Source organism: Protopterus annectens, chromosome 7.part0 (genome assembly GCF_019279795.1).
Source record: "Protopterus annectens isolate FY-2018-M chromosome 7.part0, PAN1.0, whole genome shotgun sequence".
NCBI classification, from domain to species: Eukaryota; Metazoa; Chordata; order Ceratodontiformes; family Protopteridae; genus Protopterus; species Protopterus annectens.
In genome coordinates this window covers 1,155,870,389-1,155,892,172 of record NC_056739.1, presented here as the reverse complement: position 1 = coordinate 1,155,892,172, position 21,784 = coordinate 1,155,870,389, and the positions used below count along the sequence as shown (strand labels likewise).

The window sequence follows — 21,784 nt, the reverse complement described above, 5'->3', positions numbered from 1 at the left end:
CTGAAACTATTATAAGTTTTTGTTACTTGTAGTAAAAATTTGTCACAAGATTTCAGGTGTCGTCTTAGAGTAGGGTAGTAGCAGATTATGCAGTGCTGGATACTTGTCAGGTTGGTGCATCACTCCATGGGCAGTTGTAAGTTATGTGACGATTAAGAGGTTGGGTAACTCTAGCCAGCTGAGTTGACACAGAGCTCCAGCAGAGTTGACAGAGCTCCAACTGAGTTGACATAGCATCACTCTGCAGCTCTATCTACATGGGGAGTTTGAGGTGAATCTGGCTGCCTTATTGTAGCAGGCTTCTAGTTTAGCTAGGTCTGTTTTTTTTTTCAGGTTGGTGAAGATACAAGCAGCGTTGGTGAGATATGGTTCAACTCTGTATAGAGAACCTAGTTTTTATGAATCATTTTAATAGATAGTAATAATGTTTGTTGAACTTCATGTTATTATCAACCACGACATGGAGTAGCTTTGTTTGTGGTACAGTATCTATCTTAGTATTATTGGATGAATAAATTATAAAGGAAGCTGGGCAGTCTGGGTTTTTTCCATCTTGAAAACAGAATTAGTTTGGCTTTACTGGGATTCAGAATTAGCTGATAGTCAGCGAGCCACGATTCTACAGCTGAGGACTGTTGGGTTATCTACTGGTGTTGAGAAAGTGAGGGTGCAGTACAGATGAGCGTGGAGTCATCAACATACTGTATGATGGTAGCAGTATGTAGTTTATTGGTAAAAGATAGTGAAGAGTTGTGGGCCTAGGATTGATCCCTGTGGAACACGCAAGGTGACAGGTAAGAGAGAGGAGAGCTAACACTGCCATTTGACTACTTGTTGTCGGTCAGACAGGTAGTTATTAAACCATGCTAGGGCAGATTCACTTAGTTTTAGAGTAGAGAGTTCATAGAGAAGTTTTTGGTGGGAAACTGTATCAAATGCTTTGGACATGTCTAGGAAGATGGAGGATACTACTTGGCCATTACTTCTCAGCTAGTCAGCTGTATTTGTGAAACTTATGAGGGCAGTGGTGGTACTATGATTAAGTGGGAAAAGTTGATCCTCCCCACAGAACAAGCTAGTTTAGGATTACCTGATTTGTATGGATAGATACGCAGTGAAGACTCGTACATAACACAAGCAGAAGGTTATAAATCAAAGTGGAAAGGGATGATGAAGGGGGGGGCTAGAAATAAAGAGGATGTAGGATTTTTGATGCAGATGGTTAAGGAGAGTAACAGCAACACAGATTACTATATTCTTCAAGCTGCAGAAAGAATTCTAAGAACCAAAGTGTACACTGGAATGGATAAAGGAGATTTTGCCAAGAGGCAACTCCAAGTAAGGATACAAGAAAACTGGCTAAGACATTGGGAGCAAATCACACAGGGAAAGGTAATAGAGTGGGATGACGCAAATCAAAAATTTGCACTGCAGATTAGAGATTTATCAATCCTTGATAGGGAAGGCAGAGTATAAGCGAAAAGAAAGGGATAGGGAAGAACTAAGTGAAAGATTAGCTGTATCAGAGTTTTAAGTCAAGTCTAGAACAGAAGCTGATGTTTGAATAAGGAATAATTATAAACGGCATTTAAAATATGGCACGCTATTTACAAAGCAACAATGGGAGGACATAAGTATGGCTCCCAAGTAAGCAACAAAGTCCAGAAGGTCTAGGATTTTTTGTTTGAAAGTGTTTGCATAGGTATTTTTATACCATGAGTAGACTTCAAAGAATTTCTCTTTAGATAGCCAATGCTGGAGGTGTGATGGGAAAGGGAGAGGTAAATGGATACATGTTTTTTAGGAATGTGATCAACTGGTAGATTTTAAAACTACAGTGCAGTCTGTCAAAAAACATTGGGGGAGCAAAATGCTGTAACCAAGGATATGATTTGTTTTGAGCTGGGACACAGGATCTAAACTGCCTTGACATTGTAATGCCTGCCAAAAAGCAATCACTAGAAAATGGAACTCTAACTATAAATCAACTAACTGAAATACTGAACACTGACAAGAAGATATAGGAATTGGAAGTAAAATCTTAAGATAAGGGAAAAAGCAAACTACATTGAAATAAATGGAATTTGTGGGAACAAAACATGCAGAATAATGTTCAAGAGGAAAAGTGAGGCTCAAGAGAAAGCAGGAAAGCTAAAACAACCAAATCAAATGAGCTGACATTAAACAAGATTTGGTTATTAATAACAAATTACTTTCAGTTTAATACAACTAATCCATCTCCAAATATCTACACAACATATTAAATTTAAAAGTTGGTTATTCACTTAATTTCCATTGGAAGTAAATACATCAACAATTTAAGATGAAAATATAACAGATGGAAAAAAATTCTTAGCTTCATATAATTGTGTAAAAGGTGCAAATGTTAAAACACAGAAAATAACAGGAGGAATGTAACATATCCAAGGGACCCTGGAAAACGATACAAGTCACAAGAGAACAAATTCTCAATACTTCTTGGAATCCACCTTAACCGCTTTTATTACTGACTGTTTAACGTATAAAATTATATAAAAATAGTAAGGACATTATCCATGTTCAATACAGAATTACCGGACACAATTACCTAATGAAAAATGGGTGACTGATAAATGGATACACAGAGAAGTAGAATGCAAGATGAGAGATGAGCAGTTTGGATTCAGATCAGGATGCAGCACAACTGACCCGATGTTTGCAGTGAGACAGATACTTGAAAAGAAGCTAGAGATGAGGAGAGAATCCAACTGGATATTCTTGGACTTGGAGAAAGCATATGACAAGGTCCTAAGAAAGTTGGTATGGGCAGTACTACGGTAGTTTGAAGTCCCAGAAACATGGGTAGAATTAGTGCAGGCTATGTACAAGTACCCAATGACACAAGTACAAACAGTGTTCGGCCTCAAAGAGGGATTCCCAGTGGGAGTGGGTATACACCAGGATTCAGAGCCCACTGCTGTTCACACTGATGATGGGCTACATTAGCAAACAGGTCAGAGGGCACAGATCAACAAAGTTGCTGTATGCAGACAATGTGGCATTACAGGAAGACTAGAACTTCAGCAAAGGATAGGAGAATGGAATGCAAAACTGAAGGCACATGGGATGAAATTAAAGCACAGATAAGACAGTGGTAATGGCAGCAAACTGGGGAAATCAGAAGAAGCTGAAAACAGAGATAAAAGGGAAGATAGTGGAACAAGTAAACAGCTTCAAGTATCTGGGAGGGGTGGTTGAGGAGAAGGGAAGTCTGAATGAAGAGGTTGAAGCTAGAATCAAAGGGGCTGCAGCCAACTGGCATAAAGTGTTGGGTCTAGTCTATGAAAGAAGAATGCCAAAGAAGCTGAAAGGTAAGGTGTACAAGACAGTGAAGCGACCAGTACTACTGTAAAGTACAGAACCCTGGGCAGTAAAGGCAGAACAGTTGAAGAAACTAGAGGTGATGGAAATGAAGTGTCTGAGAAGGGTGGTAGGATGCACACTGTTTGACAGATGAAATGAGGACATAGCAGAAGCCAAAGTAGCTACAATTGCAGAAAAGATCAAAGAGAACAGATTACAGTGGTTTGGACACGTGCAGAAAAACAGAAGACAATCTGGTGAGAAAGACTTGGGACAGACAGGAAGAAGGCAAGAGGAAGCGAGGACGTCCAACAAAGAGGTGGATGGACTGTGTGAAAGAAGATCTGCGACAGTCAGGCATGAGTGTGGCACTGAATTAAAAGAGTTGGCAACAGTTAACACGATACCCTGACCCCATATAGGAAAAAGGGGTGTGATAGTGAAAAACATTGAGCAGCCTGCCTGCCCCTGTGGGAGTGGTTACTGACTTGAAACTGTAGTTTTATTGGCCATTTTGGGTCAATTCCAAAACTCCTTCATCTTCCTCTCTTAAAACCTGGTTGCCTCGTGGTTTTGGCGTCTTTTCAGGCTTGTTGGCTGTTGGTGAAGCACCCACCAAGAGGAGAAAACGCTGAGAGAAGAAAGGAGCCACTTTTGAGACTAAGTATTTTTCCTCTGTTTATTTGCTAAGTTTTTCTGCATAGCTGCCTATTTTGAGCATTTTTTGGCTTGTTAAATTTGATTTCTGCATTAGTAACTGTATTTAGAGCACAACCTACAGCTGTTTACTGAATTTCCTGTTTGCAGTTATTTTTAAAATCGTTTTTTTCTCAAAACTTGCATTGTGTGGGGTCATTTATTGCACTGTTATAACTTGTTGATACTTGTTAACCTCTGCTATCTCTGAAAAAACAAAAACACAAAACAAATCTTGCTTTTTTTCCCCACTTTTCTGAGATTTAAAAAAGTTCAGTTACAGGCTTGCTGTTCTTGAAGTGTTTGTAAGTTTCTGTGAGGCCATTTTTTGTTTGGGCTAAGGGAAAGTCTCTCTGTTGATTAGTGGCAGTGAAAAACATTCAGCGGCCTGCCTGCCCCTGTGGGAGTGGTTACTGACTTGAAACTGTAGTTTTATTGGCCATTTTGGGTCAATTCCAAAACTCCTTCATCTTCCTCTCTTAAAACCATAGCGCAACAACGGGCAGTGCTGCCTAATTGGGTTTAAACTATTCCTGGCTCCACAAAGTCTGCTCTTCACTTTTTCCCTTAGAACTGCTCTATCTCTCAATTTAAACACCATATTCTCATTCTAAGGCCCTTCACTGGTCCAATTAAGTAATCCTACAAGTTAGCACTATTAAACCATAAGCACTACTTACTCTTATACTCTCTACGATTACCCTGTCCTCTATTGGTCCGTCTTAAATTCAGTTTCCCTGTTACTCTAGCATGTCCAAAGGTCAGTCAATGGTTTCCTCTCCAGTCCAGCTGGTGAATCTGGGAATTTTGAGGCAATGTTACAACTGTCTCATGTACACGGACAACCCTCTCCTCCTCCAAACAGGTTCAAATATATGTGAGAGATGCAACTATTTAGCCAAACTGGAGGCTGAGCTCTCTCATCTCAAAACTGGTGTAACCAGTCAGGAGGAGAAGGTAACCTCACACAACACAATTCCAGTATCACATAGTCCCACCACATCAGCGAACCAAACACATAAATACACAAAACATACTGGAGGCTCTAAATAAAAATCTACCTAAGCAACAGAGACCTCCAAAGCAGACATCCAAGCAAACGCTACCTCAAAACAAAACACACACAACACATAACCCACAAAGTCAGTATGCCAAGCAGCCACAGCCCTTAAGGCTGAATAACACACCTGATACTCTTGTTATAGGTGACTATTGTCAGACACACTGACGTCCCGCTCACCAGGCTGAATAAAGAGAAGGTCATGGTGAGCTGCCTGTCGGGTGCTAGGATCCGACACATAACGCAAGCACTCAGGTCACTCCAAAGCAAATACAAATATGACTCAGTCATTGTACATGCTGGTGTGAATGACCTGAGACGTACCTCCCTGGACTACATGAAAAGAGACATAGAGGAGCTCTCTGATCATGTAGCCCAGGCTGGTATGACCCTGACCTTGAGCAGCATCTTACCCTCACCTAGAATGATGCCACAGTACAAAGACAAAATGATCGACTTAGTTGGCTAAAATTTTGGTGTCATTCAAAAGGGATCCAGTGTCTGTCAGCCTGGGATGACATGCTCAACAAGCCACGTTGTTTCGCTAGGGACGGCTTGCACCTGTCACCACTGGGCTTTCAGATATTGGCAAAGGCGCTTGCCACCCCCATAGTGCCTTTTTTAGGCAAGGCTCAAAAGTCAAACCCACCCCCATAGACAGCACAAGGAACAAGAAACTAAGGGTAATGCTGCTAAACGCCAGAAGTCTTAACCTCAAGATGCACGCACTCGAAGCTCTCCTCAGTATGGAGAACATTGATATCTGTGCAGTGACAGAAACCTGGTTCAAGGCTCGAGAGCGCACCCAAGCACTACCAGGCTATACCTCGTATCATGCTTTTCGGCCCCAAAACCCAGACCGAACCACAAAAGGAGGGGGAGTTTCCATATTTATCAAGGATATCCACACCTCCAGGTTAGTGGCATTGCACGAAGTATCGGAGACCATCCATGTGCAACTAACAGTGGGCAAGACTGCTTTTCAGTTTATAGCATCCTAGAGACCACCCTCTCAAAGTCAGGAATCCCATTCGGCTTTCCTGAAAACATTGGAGAACATGAAGATCTCTCCGAACACCATCATATTGGGCGACTTCAACTACCCAAACATTGACTGGGAGCACTACTCCAGCCCCAGCACCTTAGCCCAAAGATTCCTGGAAATTATAAACTCAAATGCTATGGAACAACTAGTCACCACTCCCACAAGAGGGGACAACATACTAGACCTGATCATTACCAACATGGGGACTCTATTGTCCACACCAGAAGTATATCCCTCATTGGTAAGATCAGACCATAAATTAATTTCACTGGATGTCCACATCCCGACCCCACCCCCAGCCCAGAAAACCACAGTGAAAAACTTCTCAAAAGCGAAGTGGAATCCTTCAAGGCCCCAGGGCCAGTGGAAACTACAGCCCAAACTGCAGAATCCTATATAAATGCATTCTATGGACATCTCCAGGAATGCATGGATCATGCTATCCCAAACAAAACCAAGACCCAATCATCCAAAGGCAGGCGTCCAGTCTGGTGGACCCCTGCCATAAATAAACTGTACAACAGAAGGAGGAAGCTGCTACATGATAGAGCAAAATCCCTAATAGGGAAGGCATCTCTGATCAGTACTAGCAAAAATTACGATCCTCATAAAATCCTCCAAGGCCAGCTTCGAGAGAAAAATTGCACAGGACACCAAAGACAATCATAAGGCTTTTTCAGTTATGTTAGAAACCTGGGATGCAACTCCCAGACTTGTTCTGAGTTGATTCTAAGCGACAAAAATACACTGAACCCACAGACATCGCCAATATCCTGGCAGACAGGTTCAGTGCAAACTTCTCCCCTCCCCCAAAGGAGCAAGTATCTATCCCAGCAGAGGGCTGCCTCCCAAACATCTCAGATGCTCAGGTGAAGGCTGCCCTCTCCAAAGCAAAAAACACTGCTTCCATGGGACCAGATGGCGTCCCAGGTTGCGTCCTACATGAACTACAAGAGGAACTAATCCCTCAAATAAAACAGCTATACAATCTCAGCCTCACTACAGGATATGTGCCCACAGAATGGCGTACAGCAACAGTGGCCCCACTCCACAAAGGTGGAGCCTCTACGAACCCTGGAAACTATCGCCCCATAAGCCTGACTAGCTTACTCTGCAAGGCTATGGGGAGGATCATCATGGAGCTCATAAACAAAGACATTGGGGACCTACAGACACTAGATCCTACCCAGTTCGGCTTTGTCAAGGGCAGATCCTGCCTTTTGAACCTGGTTGACTTCTTTGAAACAGTCACCAAAGCCATAGATGAAGGGAAGGTAGTCCACACAGTCTATCTGGACCTTGCAAAGGCATTTGACACAATACCCCACTCGGGCATCATAGATAAGCTATCCAGCTTAAATATAAACCCCCATGTCACAAGATGGGTCGCAAACTGGTTCAAAGACAGAACCCACAGAGTGAGAGTTGCTGGAGCCATGTCAGACTCGAAACCGGTCACAAGTGGCGTCCCACAGGGTTCTGTCCTGGGACCACTCTTGTTCGGTATATACTTTTCCGAGGTACAGGCAAACGTGGGAGGACTATGGCTCACCAAGTTCACAGACGACTGCAAACTGGGTGCCATAATCAACTCTCCAGCTGACACAAACATCCTTCAAAAAGGTCTCAGAGAGACAGATAACTGGTGCCAGCGCCATGGTTTAAAGCTAAATGCCAAAAAATGTATAGTCATACCCTTTGGCAAAAACAATGTGCCCACAGATTACCACATAGGCGGAAACCCATTAAGTACAGAGAAAGTTATTAGGGACCTGGGGACCCAAGTTGATAGCAATCTCTCCTTTGAAAACCACATTGCCAAAGTGGTTAGAAAGACCTTCTACATAGCTCACCTCATCACGAAGGGTTTCACATCTAGATCAAGAGAGGTAATCGTGCCCCTTTATTCATCCCTCATCAGGCCCATCATAGAGTACTCTGAAGATGCCCTGATGTGTGTGGGTGAAAGCGCTTAGTACAATTTTGGTTAAATAAATCGGTGGTCTGCAGTTGTTCCTGGTTCGCCTTTTTTGTTTTACTAGTTCTGGAAGTTTGTTTATAGAATAAAATGCCCCTTTTGGGATGTACCTTACCCAACACCTGTAGCAATTAGAAAAACCCCAAAAGTATCTCACCAAGAGGATCAAGGGCATCAAACAGATGCCATATGCTGCTCTGTTAAAAAAACTCCAGCTCTACTCAGTTGCATACCGCCTACTTCGAGGCGATCTATGCCCGACATACAAAGCTATGTCAAATCCAGAATTAATGGACATGCTCCACCTCAGTAAATCTAAATCCATTAGAGCCACACGCTCGAGAGACTTGAACCTCAGCACAGAAATAAATAGAACTTGCTGGAGGGACAGGTTCATAACCCAGAGGCTCCCTTCGCTCTGGAATACAATTCCAGTTCATGTGAGGAAGAGCACCTCACTGAATCTCTTCAAGAAGAATCTCGATAAGTGGATGGGGGATCGTAGGTTTGTCCCAGGGATTACTCCCGTGTCACTATTAGACAGAGACACAGTAAACTAAACCTTAAAAAGGGCACAGTATACTCAAATCAAGGGGTAGCGTAAGCCATACAGAATCGGGCTAGGCTTATAATTGCCCCAGGGCAGATAGCATAGTATGAACCTATGAACCTATAATGATGATGAATTACTTAATGAAAAACTAAAATGTAATTTGAAAAAAAATCGTAAATGAACATCTATTATGTGTACTACTATTTCATTAGCCTGAAAAATATATAAATGGAAATTAAATATCTAGAACCACAAAACATAAAAGCAACTGTATATACTAGAGATGTAAAAAAATGTAGAAGCAGAGTGGGGACATTTGACACTTGGAAGATGCCTACAACAGTTGCGTAAGCTTTAAACTGTCTGTCCATAATGCTTGATCAAATGCATGCATTTGCTCTCAGTAAAATTTCCAGTACCATGCAGGATGTAAATACTAATAATTATTCTCTTTTTTTCAGAAAATATTAGATACAAGTAGCTGGCTAAAATAACCAGAACTTAAATTTACAAAATTTCTATTATTCCTTCATGAAGTCTAGGATAAAGAAATTGGAATAATATATTTGCACAGTAAATAAAAATCAAATGCGAGACAAAAACAGCAGCAGTTTCTGAAGTACAGAACAGTGGTGCCCCATTAAATGAATGAATCTTTTATACAGGATAAATATTACAAGTATGGAGAATATGTACGTACTGTTAACTATTTACTGAGTAGTCCAACAGTTAAATAACTTTATATAAAAATTGTTGCATAATAACTGATATAAGAAGCGCAAACAGTACCATGAACTGCACCATGAAATTACTTCAAAATGTGCATAATGCTTGTGTTTATTTTTCCCCTTTCTCACAAAATAAAAATCTTTTTGGTGAATGAAAAAGAATAGGACTGCTACAAGACAGCCAGCTATCAAAAACACAACAGAAGTCAAACTGCAGACGTGTAGTACACATCCTTAGCAGAGTACCTGGCCATCTGCAGAATTGTCCATTTTGAATATTGAAGACAGATAAAGAATGTAGGAAAGTATTTTGAAGGTCAAGCACAAACAATAGATCTAAAATTATCTGAGAGGCAAAAAACAAGGATAGCAGTCAACAGAAAAAAAAAAACTTTGCAAGGTTACATCAGTAAGATCAACCAGTACCTGTTATTTACATATGCAACGGACACCATATATACAATTGAACAGCAATATAAACCTATCCACAAAAAAAAAAAAAATGTGCTCACCAACCTGACCAGACAAGGAGAAAAGCTTTAGAATATAAAATCACCATGACCTCCAACAAACTATCAGGGAAAAAAAAAGTCCTCACTAAAATAAAACAGAAAGCCACATTTAGCAAGGCTTTGCAAGTACACAGCTACGAACATCTATCAACCTTCAGCTTAATTCAAGCTCTGATAACAAACCACAACAAATAATAACAGTCATTTTTCTCCTAAAGGAAAGTGCATTTTACACCTAGCTATCATAATATAAATTAAGTCACAACACAGTCACGGAAACAAACATAGGTGATTATGATTGTTAACTCCATTTAGTTTTGTGTTCAAGGAATGGATTCAGGGCAATCGCTTCCAAAATTAATAGAGATGCACTTCCTGTATCCACTTCATGAACAAATTAGCAACTAGGTTATGATCTGAAACCAGAGTGTAATTCTTCATAGCATATATGGCTAAACCTATCCTGATTTAGACGCAATCATAATGCTTTGTAGTGCAAGCAGTTCATCTTCCCAAATGTACAACTTGCACAGAAAAAAAGTGTAGAAATGCAAATTGTTTTACAGCTGTGAAATCTGTAGAATATTTAGCAGTGGACAAACTGAAATGCATCTCTCATCAACACACAGCTCTATAAAGCTGTTAGATGCTTCGCTCTAACAGTTCTTTTTTTTGTGGTTAGCATGAAGCATTCTACAAAAGATAAAAGCTGTCAAAACACCATCAATGTTATTCTGTGATGGCTGTTTTGTGTGCTGGAACTTCACACCCAATCAGAACAGCTACCAAAACATGTTTAAGTAGTAAACCTCATCATTTTGACAGTTTTGGAGCACAATCAGCAACTTCCATGAACTATGAAATTATTTCAGGAACCCTTACCTGTACACTGGTTCTACAACATGCTTCAATAATTAACCTCTAAGTTAATGATTTCATTTGTGCTTTATAAAGTCTCATTCAAAAGTCTCTACTGACTTTTATACCCAAGGCTCTTCACCCATCCACAATGCCCCTTCCCTCCCATTTCTGCACATGCAGCCGATGTGTCACACCAAACACTGATCATTATTTAAAGTAAAAATATCATCATCACAACATGCAAGTCAACTTGCTAATTTCGTTTACAAATTCAATTTACCAGAAACAGTTGCTCTGACATTTTAAACAGAATGTGTGACACTACTTTCACTGTGTCTGCCACTGTGCTTAATCCTTCCATATCACCTAAGTGTGGCAGTGATAAAACATGCAATGCTTACCTAAACCTGAATCTGCTTTTATTATTCCCAATAACGTGGTTATACAATGTCAACTTGCAACTGCAGGTTGTAAATTCACTTCTACATGCAAAATTAACCTCCAGTAATAATCTGCACACAATTTCCCATATAAACTGGACCCACAATCTTTTCTAAGTGAACTGGAAGATTTCAGCCACTATTACCAACATGCCTCACACTGTCTTAATCAATGAGACTAAGCATCTGAACCACTGCACACAGTGTACATTTACATTTGCCTATGTGCTCCCCAACATCACACTTTCTGATGTCACTGACCTAAAGATAAACAATAATTCAATACATTTTAATTAAGAAAATGCTATAGCTTGAATAACAGAAAGTAAACTGGAAGAGCAGGGTACTTTCATAAAGTTACAAAAGCAATTACGTAGCAACAAAACAGAAGCACAGAATTAAAATTAACACAAACCTCAGGTACACCCTTTGCAAGCAAGCAGAAAGCTCCACTACTACCAACCAATTCCTACTACAAGTCAATACAAAGTTCCTCATTTATACTGCTGCCCAAAGAATTAGCAATTCTACAGATGAATGGAGAATCACACACACAAAAAAATGCTACAGCTACTGCATGGTACAGGGAATGGAAATTTCAACCTGAATCAAAGAAAAAAAAATCCCTTCTGGACCATTACCTTGTCATGGTAAAGGCACTTGTGTTTTCAGCGAAGCTGTGAGCTATACCACATGGGGCCACCCAAGATGGGCAGGTGAAGGCAGAGAGATCAGAAGAAAAACAATCCAAAAAAGATAATGTCAAATCACTTCTGTGCTTTTGCCAAGAAAACCAGAGATAAAAGGCACTACGGACATGTCAAAATGACACCAGAACATGAGATCCTCAAGTCTGAAACTATTCTGCACATTACTGGAAAAAAAAAAAAAGAGGACAAGTAATTAAAGTACTAGAGTTCATGGTGCAGCTGGATTAAAGCTGGAAAACTACCCACCGGCGGAGGTGTTCAGACACGAAAGGAAAGTCTACAACAACTACATACCTCATGAGCTTAGAAGGTAAGAATTATGAACCAAGGGAAGTGACTATGGATAAATGTCAAAAATAACCTTAACATCTTGGAGATCAGTGAACTAAAATGGACTAAAACAGGTCATTTTACATTAGATAATCATCATATCTCCTACTTTGGTCAAGAATCTTGCAAAGCAAAAGGAGTAGCCTTCAAACTTCATAAAAACATATCAAAATTAGTGCTTGGTTGCAAAAAAAAAAAATATATATATACAACAATCTCAGACTATAAAGTAAGCATTGTGACACTACAGTGATACAAGCTTATGCTCCAAATACAGATGCCACACAGGAAAAACTTTAACTTTGTATAGAGATCTGCAGCAACATTGATGCATTCAACATAGATTACTGAAATGCTAAAACTGGTAGTCAAACTATAGCTGGAATAATAGGCAAATTTGGCCGTGGAGTGTAAAATGAAGATACAAACTACTACTATTATGGCAAGTTAATTCAAGGATCATAGCAAATATTGTACTTCAACGATACAAGTCCGTTTTATACAAGGCTATCACCACATAGTTAACACCAAAATCAGACTATGTGCTTTGCAGTCAGAGACAGAAGACATCTATACAGTCAGCAAAACAAGGGGAGATGACAGTGGCTCAGATCTTGTTGCAAAGTTTAGAATTACATTAAAGAACACTAGACTAGTGAGATATGAGCCGAACACGATTCCAAACACATACAAAGTAGAAGTAAAAAATAGGTTTAATGAATTAGACCTTGTGGACAGAGCACCTGTAACAACTACAGTTGGAGATACTGTCTAGGAGGTGCATAGCCGGCCTTAGGCATAGACCAACTAGGCAGCCGCCTAGGGCACCATTCTAGCAGGGGTGCTTTTCCAGTAAACTGGATCATATAAACAGACCCGGATGGGGGCACCAGGTGGTGTGCAGGGGTGCTGTGAAGCCCTTTTGCCTAGGGCACCACTTGACCTAAGGCCAACCTTGAGGAGGTGACACCAAAAATATTCCAAACAGAAAAAGAATCAAGAAGGAAAGAAGACCGTTTGTGGAGACCCTCAGAAATGGTCATGGAAAACAGGAGAGCAGAAATGAATGAACACAGCTTTATCAAACTAACTTAATGCAGTGTTACAGAGAAAAGCAAGGAGACAGAGAAACACATTAAATAACCAGTGCAAAGAACAACAGAATGGTAAAAACAAAGAATTGTTCAAGATGACTGGTGATACTGTGGAAACTTCCAAATAAAAATATGCATGATAAAGCAGAAGGATAAACTGAATCAGAAAGAAACCAAAAATATTAAAGGTGGCAGGAATACATGAAGAGATATACAAGGAACCTATTATCACTAATATACAATCTCTAATAAAAACTAACTAAATGCAGAGTTTCAGGGAATAGCAAAAGAGATAAGGCAGTACATTAAACAAATAGTGCAAGGAACTGAGAAAAAGACAAAAGAATGGGAAAAACAAGAGACATGTTCAAGAAGACAGATGATACTGATGACACTTAAGATAAAGACAGGACAGGAGAAAACTAAAAGAAACAGTATATGACAGGAATGTATGTTCTCTAATCTAGAGCCACATCCTACAGAGTGAAGTTAAATGAGGCCTAGAAAGTCTTGCTAATAACAAAACCACAGGAAGTGGTGGAATTCCAGCTTCATTACTTAAAATCCCACAAAATGATGCTGGCACCTTAAGTAACCCACATGGATGAAAACTGTTGAGTATCACCCAAGGTCATCATACTATACATGATCTGGCTTTTTGCATTTCTTAAAATGTCATAGATCCCCTAATGTTCAAGATGTAATGCGCCATACTGGTGCACACAAGCATGTTCACAAACACACACACACACACACTAACCTGTCATAAGTCCTAACAGCCATGACTAGCCTACAAGCTCTGCCAGATGACAAATCTTCAAAAAGCCTACTCTTCTAGTTCATCTCAAATAAGGACAGCAAAACTGATGGACACTCCCCCCTCCAATGCAAGTCCTCAAATACACAGGTTGCTAAATGCACATGGGTCATGGACAGCACAGTCTGAAACCCTGCTCCTGTGCCAGTGGGCTAATTATCAGAAAGCTATTAAACTTGCTAGAGTTTTGTAAGTCAGACAATAAAGCTAGGAGACCATTCTCTCTGCTAATTATGCTAGGATATCTTCATTCTCAATGAAATTGTTGGATTCTATAATGCTGAAAGACAGGGTCTGGCCTTGTAATGCTGGTGGGGTCCCTTGACTTCATTAATTATTCAGGGACAATGCGTGTTAACCTGACTAGATTTTTTTTAATCATGATTTTTTTTAATCATCCAGTTTAGTTTTAAGTCTACTGTGGGCTATCTTGTTTTGTTAATCTTGCTGGACACTCCTAAATAAAAAGGCGGTTCCCTGTCTACATGTATTCCCACTACAGACATATGACAGTCAAGGATCTTGAAAGTGTGTCTTCTATAATTGCGATTGCAATGACTCCTTTAGTAAACATCTGTAAAGCTTCTTCACATATTTTAAAGCAAGTTCTCGATCCACGTTAAATAGCTGTACTACTATCAACCGCACTGTACTTCACAACGTATGTTGATATTTTTCTAACAGCCAACGAAGTAAAAAACCTTCTTAAATCTACCCGGTCAGCAAGAATGTAAATAGTCATCATCAAAATAATTTTGACACTGCTGCAAGCACCTACTCTGTACAAGCTACCCCAATCAGGAGGCAATTGTTGCTTCGGGGCCAGACTAGATATACCCGATCGCATTTTAAGGCAGTACCCCTACACTCCCCATCTGTTTGATCGGAATAAAAAAAAAAAAAAAACACATGTAAAGAAACACGAATCTTAAACTTGTTTTTGACAATCGAAGTACAATGCACACTAAGTCACCCAGATGTAAGCTTACAAACACTCAAATCATTCAGGGTGAAGTCTGTAACAGAAAAACAGTACATCACTTACAACAAAATGTACTTCGTAAAGTAATGGTAAATGAATGAAGCACATTTAATCATTAAATGAAAGACATCATTATGTACATCCATCATTTACATATTACAACAATGCATCGTCTGCTGGCTAGACAGCTACCACAGCTTAACGCCGGGTAAGTGAATGCTCTTCAGGCCTGCGCTCTGCGGCCCTCGCTACCTCACTGACAGCATAATGACAAGACCCTTACCTGACAGCCCTTCAGCAAAGATGCTTTTAACCAAACTGTATTTGCCCAGTTAACAGTCCTGCTCCCGCGCCCCAAACCACGCCCTGGGCAGGTATAACACAAAACATACCGGTCGCAATCAATACTTCAGTTTCTATTCCCACTAAGCACATTCATGCGCCGTCAGTGAAGATTGGTTTTGGCTAAGGAAAGTGACGTGATGGGCAACAAGGCGTGGTCTTCTGCACGCGATAGTGTTTCTCTGACTTGTTAGGAATGCAAAAGATATTTCAATTTGATACCGATTTTTTTGGAAGTGATACTGAGCCTTACTGATGTCTATATTTGTTGGTGTGTTGCGTTGTATGTTATACAAAGGTATCTGAATCGTAGCCTTGTCTGACTTAAAAATTATAAAATTAAAAAAGGAAGGTAGTGGCAGCTGTCTTGCGGTATCTTGGGGAATGGGTATTTTTAAACAAATATAGAAATTTAGTGAGTTTGCCATATTGTCCCTCTTTGCGCAGGAGAATCCCTGTTTAAGCTGTTTTAGCTTATAAAATGACGACTGTCCTGAGATTTTACAGCAAAACTGTTTTCTATAACAGTTGCATAAAGCAATTATCTGTGTCTGACGAACCTAAATATATAAAACGGTATAAACAACGCCAATTCTGCAAAAAGGTAAGTCCAGAACTTTGGGAATTATCTGACTTGCAAAAGTCAACTTTTTATAAAAAGTCCCACTTTGTGCATTTTTAAAAATTGTTAACCCTAGAATTTAGGGATTGCAATTTGGAAGTGCAGGAGTTGCAACTCTAAAAGTACTGCACCCACTGTTAAAGGTATTAGGAGAAGTAATATCTTGCTTCCTCCCGTCTTGAAGAATTTTTACCAGTGAGTTTCAAAATAACACAATTCAACTCTCTATTATAATAACAGTAAACTTGGGGGTAATTATCTAGACCGTCACATTTTAGCACAACTGAAGATTACAGTAATCAGGTTTTTTTATCTGTGATAGGGAATGTACTGATCTGCCATTACCCTTTTCCCCACACTTTATGTTTTCCTTGAATCTATGTTGCCACATGCTGCCCTAATCTAATATCTATGAATGTGATGTACCATTTGACCTTTATGTTAGGCAGAGATCACCTCGGAGTAGGCGATATGCTACAGAGTAAAGCTGGAGTTTTTTGAGACAGTCAGTGTAGGGCATCTGTCTGAGGCCAGTAATCCTCTTTGTGAGGTACTTCTGTGGCCTTTCCAGCTGCTGCAGATGTCTTGTGAGGTACATTCCAACAGATGTGTTGTACTCTATAATGGGTCTAATGAGTGTCAAGTAGAGGGCAACAATGACCTCTTTTTTCCTGGATGAGAACCCTTTTGTGATGTGTGCCATGTAGAAGGATTTCCTGACTACTGTGGCAATGTGATTATCAAAGGAGAGACTACTGTCTACCTGGGTCCCAAGGTCTCTTATCACACATTCTGCGTTAAGAAGACTGCAGCCTTTGTGGTAGTTCATAAGTACAGAGTTTTTAACAAAAGGGATAACAATGCACTTTTTGGCATTGAGCTTGAGGCCATGGCTCTGACACCAGGCATCTGTCTCAGTGAGGCCCTTCTGTAGGATGTCCACATCATTTGGGGACTCCACTATAGCTCCTAGTTTCCAGTCATCTGCAAACTTCGTTAGCCAGAGGCCTTCTGTGTTAGCCTGTACTTCAGAGAAGTAGATACCAAACAGGAGAGGTCCCAGGACTAAACCCTGTGGTACTCCATTTGTCACTAGTTTGAATTCAGATTTGGAGTCTGCAACTTTTACAGTTTGTTTTGCCAGTGAGCCAGTTGGCAACCCATCTTGTGATATATGGACTTATACCTAGTTTAGTGAGTTTAACTATAATTCCAGACTGGGGGATGGTGTCGAAAGCCTTGGCGAGGTCAAGATAGGCTGCGTGAACCCTTACCCTCGTCTGCGTCTTTGGTGATTGCCTCAAAGAAGTCAACCAGGTTCGGAGGCATGATCTGCCTTTCACAAACCCGAACTGGGTGGGGTCCAGAGTTTGCAGGTTACCAATGTCTTTGTTTATGAATTCCATGATGATACGTCCAATGACCTTGCAGACTAGGCTCGTCAGGACAACTGTTGCTCTGTGCTATTCAGTGGGCACAAAGCCTGATGTGAGGCTAATTGAACCTGGTGCTTAGGTGAAGAGCCAGTTCGTTCTGAAGTTCGTGTAAAACGCAGCCTGGGATGTTGTCCGGTTCCATGGATGCTGTGTTTTTGGCTTTAGAGAGTGCTGCTTTTACCTGTGTAGCTGTGATTACAGGGACTCTGCATTCTTCCTGTATAGATATGGGCCCTTTAGGGGGTGAGAGGGGGGTAAAGTTAGCATTGAACCTATCTGCCAGGTTGTTGGCAATATCAGTTGGTTCTGTAATTTTTGTGCCATTGTGCTGTAACTCAGAGCAGATCTGGGTGTTGCCATTGAGATTCTTGACATAGCTATAGAATGCTTTGTGGTTGTCCTTAGAATCAGTGGCGATCTTGTTTTCATAGCTAGCTTTGGAGGATCTTATAAGGGATCCCAGCTTCTTACTGAAGCTGACCAGGAGCTCCTCCACTCATGGGATTTTACTCTCTTTTGCAACAGTTTCTTCCTTCTGTTGTAGAGTTTGTGTATGGCAGGGGACCACCAGATTGGCTTCCTTTTTTTGGAGGATAGCGTCTTGGTTCTGTTTGGGATAGCACGATCCATGCACTTGTGTAAGTGCTTATAGAGTGCATTTGTGTAGGATTCAGCAGTTGTAACTGTATTGTCCATCTATATGGGTATCATGAAGTTTGCCACTTCTGTCATAAGCATGAAGTTGGCTTTGGAGAAAGTTTTTACCGTGCATTCCTTGATGGGAGGTGAGGGTGGGATGTGGATATCTAGGAGGATTAGCTTATGGTCGGATCTGACCAATGAGGAGTTGACTTCAGGTGCAGAACACCGGTCACTTGTGTTGATAATGACTAGGTCTAGGATATTGTTGCCCCAGGTGGGGTGCGGATAAGTTGATCCAGGGCATTGGAATTTATGAATTCCAGAAAGCACTGAACGAAGGAGTTGGTACATGAGTAGTTTTCCCAGTTAATGGTGAGGTAGTTGAAATCGCCCAATATTAGGGTGTTTGGTTGAACCCTAATATTTTCCAGTATATCAAGAAAAGATGAGTGGGAATCCTGGGGCATGGTGGGGGAATCTGTACAAGCTACAATTTGGATTGCAGTTTTGCCCAGAGTTAGTTGCACTTGGATAACCTCGGGTGCATTATGTTAAGCAACTAGCCTGGAGGTGTGGATATCCTTAATGAATATGGACACACCTCTACCTTTGGTGTTCCGGTCTAGGTTAGATGGCCGAAAAGTATGGTATGAGTTATAGCCTGGGAATGCAGGGTTGCTGTCTGGAGCCTTGAATCAGGTCTCAGTCACTGCACAGATATTGATTTTCTCCATTTTAAGGAGTGCCTCGAGTGAGTGCATTTTAAGATTTAGACTTCTAGCATTGAGTAACATTACCTTCAGTTTTTGCTTGCCTGTTCCTGTTATGGTGGTGAATTTGTCATTTGAACCTTGCCTAAAAAAGGCACTATAGGGGCAGCAAGAGCCTTTGCCAGTATCCAGAATCCCAGGGGTGACAGGTGCAGACCATCTCTGGCAAAGCATCGTGGTCTGTCGACCATGTCGTCCCAGGCAGAAAGATACTGGATCCCCTTAGAATAACACCAGAAGCTTAGCCAATTGTTGAAGTCAATCATTTTGTCCTTGTACTGCAGTATCATTCTGGGCGATGGCAGGATGCTACTCAGGGCTAAGGTCATACCTGCCTGGGCTACAGGATCAGAGAGCTCTTCCATGTCTCTTTTCATGTAGTCCAGGGAGGTACGCCTCAGGTTGTTCACACCAATATGGACTATCACAGAGTCATATTTGTACTTGCTGTGGAGTGACCTGAGTGAGTGGGTTATGTGGCAGATCCTGGCACCTGACAGGCAGCTGACAGTGACCTTCTCCTTGTTTAGCCTGGTGAGTGGGACATCAGTGTGCCTCACTATGGAGTCACCTATGACTAGTGTGTATGGTACGTTGTTTTGCCTTATGGGCTGTGGTTGAGTGGCACACTGAGTCTGTGGGCTATGTGTCATTTGGGTTGTGTTGGTGGGGGGAGGTTGCTTGCGTTTCTGCTTTGGAGGTCTCTGTTGCTTGAGCAGATTATTATTGAGAGCCTCTTTTAATGTTTTTGTGTTTCTATGTGTGGATTTTGGTGATGTAGGTTTAGTGGGACTATCTGATGAGTGTGGTGTGGTGCAAGTGTTTACCTTTTCCTCTTGACTGTCAAGTTCAGTCGTGGTTGGAGAGACCTTTACATCCAGTTTGGCTAGATAAGTGCATCTTTCACAGGTTGTAGTGTTGGGTGGTAGGAGAAGAGGGTTGTCTGTGAACATGAGGCAATTGCTACATTGCCCCAAGATGCCCAGATTCATCAGATAGACAGGAGAGAACACTGGGAGCTGACCTTTCGACATGTCTGAATAAAAAACTGTTTTCCTCTAGACAAGCGAGGAAAGTGAGTACAAGAGCTGTTGTTCTCTAAGCAAGTGAGGAAAGTAAGTACAAAAACTGTTTTCCTCTAGGTAATGAGGAAGGTTGAGTGCTGTAGTAATTTGTAGTTTATTTAGTGCTTACAACAATTTCTGAACAAGTGCTGAGCACGAATAAGCAAATTCAGGTGCTAAAACTAAGAATCTGTATCTGGATCTTGTTTTGGATAGGCTACCTAGTGCTTACCACTCCCACTGATAAGCTAGAAGGCTTCCCTCCAACACAGAAAGGCTTGGGGGCACAGAAGCTTACAAATAGTCCTGGATACAGCAAATCTGTATCTGGACTAGACTAGTTACATGAAAGGTGGGAAACAAGCGCAAACAGAGGCTTTTAAACCAGAAAGTTGAAAGAGATGGAAAAACTGCCCAAACAGCCAATAAACTACAATTTCTGTGCCAGAAACCACTCTTGTGGTAGATAGGCTACCTTGTGCTTACCACTCCCACTGATAAGCTAGAAGGTTTCCCTCCAGCACACAAAGGCTTGGGGCACAGAAGCTTACAAACAGTCTTGGTTACAGCAAATCTGTATCTGGATTAGACTACTTACAGGAAAGGCAGAAAACAAGCTTGGAATTTATATATATATATATATATATATATATATATATATATATATATTTTTTAGTTAGGTTTCTCAGAAAAGTTCTCTCTGTATTAGAATGAGCTAATGACAGTAGTAAAAACACTTTAAATGCAGTACAAGCTAGCACACGAGTGTGTAGCAATATTAAGGCAAATACAGTTTAAATAAATGCAGATAAGTTAAAAATGACAAAAACAAGTTTATGAAAAATCAAATAAGAACACTTGAACACTTAAAAGCACACAGGACAGCAAATTAAGGTATTAAGGTAGAAGACAGTTATGTAAGAGCAGCCTCTTGAACCTGGTCGACTTCTTTGAAACAGTCACCAAGGCCATTGACAAGGGGAAGGTGGTCCACACAGCCTACCTGGACCTCGCAAAAGCCTTCGATACAATACCCCACTCGGGCATTATAGATAAGCTCACCAGCTTAAATATAAACCCCTGTGTCACTAGATGGGTTGCAAACTGGCTCAAGGACAGAACCCACATGGTTAGAATTGCTGGAGCCATGTCAGACTCTAAACCAGTTACAAGTGGCGTCCCACAAGGCTCAGTCCTGGGACCTCTCTTGTTCGGTATATATTTCTCGGAGGTACAGGCCAACACGGAAGGACTGTGGCTGACCAAGTTCGCAGATGACTGCAAACTGGGTGCCATAATCGACTCTCCAGCCGACAAGCATCCTCCAAAAGGGCCTCATAGAAACCGACAACTGGTGCCAGAGCCATGGTCTCAAGCTAAACGCCAAAAAGTGTATAGGCATCCCCTTTGGCAAAAACAAAGTGCCCACAAATTACCACATAGGTGGTAATCCATTAAGTACAGGAGAAGTAATTAGGGACCTGGGGACCCAAGTTGATAGTAATCTCTCATTTGACAACCACGTGGCCAAAGTGGTTAGAAAAACATTTTATATAGCCCACCTAATCATGAAGGGATTCACATCTAGATCAGGGGAGGCCATCGTGCCTCTTTACTCATCCCTCATCAGGCCCATAATTGAGTACAATGCCCCTTTTGGGATGTACCTTACCAGACACCTGCAGCAACTGGAAAGACCCCAAAAGTACCTCACCAAGAGGATCAAAGGGCTCAAACAGATGCCATATGCTGCCCGGTTA

General features: G+C 41.1%; 1 protein-coding gene across 5 annotated transcripts in view; it reads right to left on the bottom strand.

Moving 5' to 3' along the window:
• Positions 1-15,605, bottom strand: part of HERC1 (HECT and RLD domain containing E3 ubiquitin protein ligase family member 1) — a 3,987,333-nt gene extending 3,971,728 nt beyond the window's left edge. For all 5 annotated transcript variants that reach the window (XM_044077739.1, XM_044077741.1, XM_044077740.1 and 2 more), the window contains exon 1: positions 15,432-15,605. The gene's annotated coding sequence lies outside the window, so the exon portion shown is untranslated. The remainder of the gene's footprint in view (positions 1-15,431) is intronic.
• Positions 15,606-21,784: the final 6,179 nt, after the last annotated feature.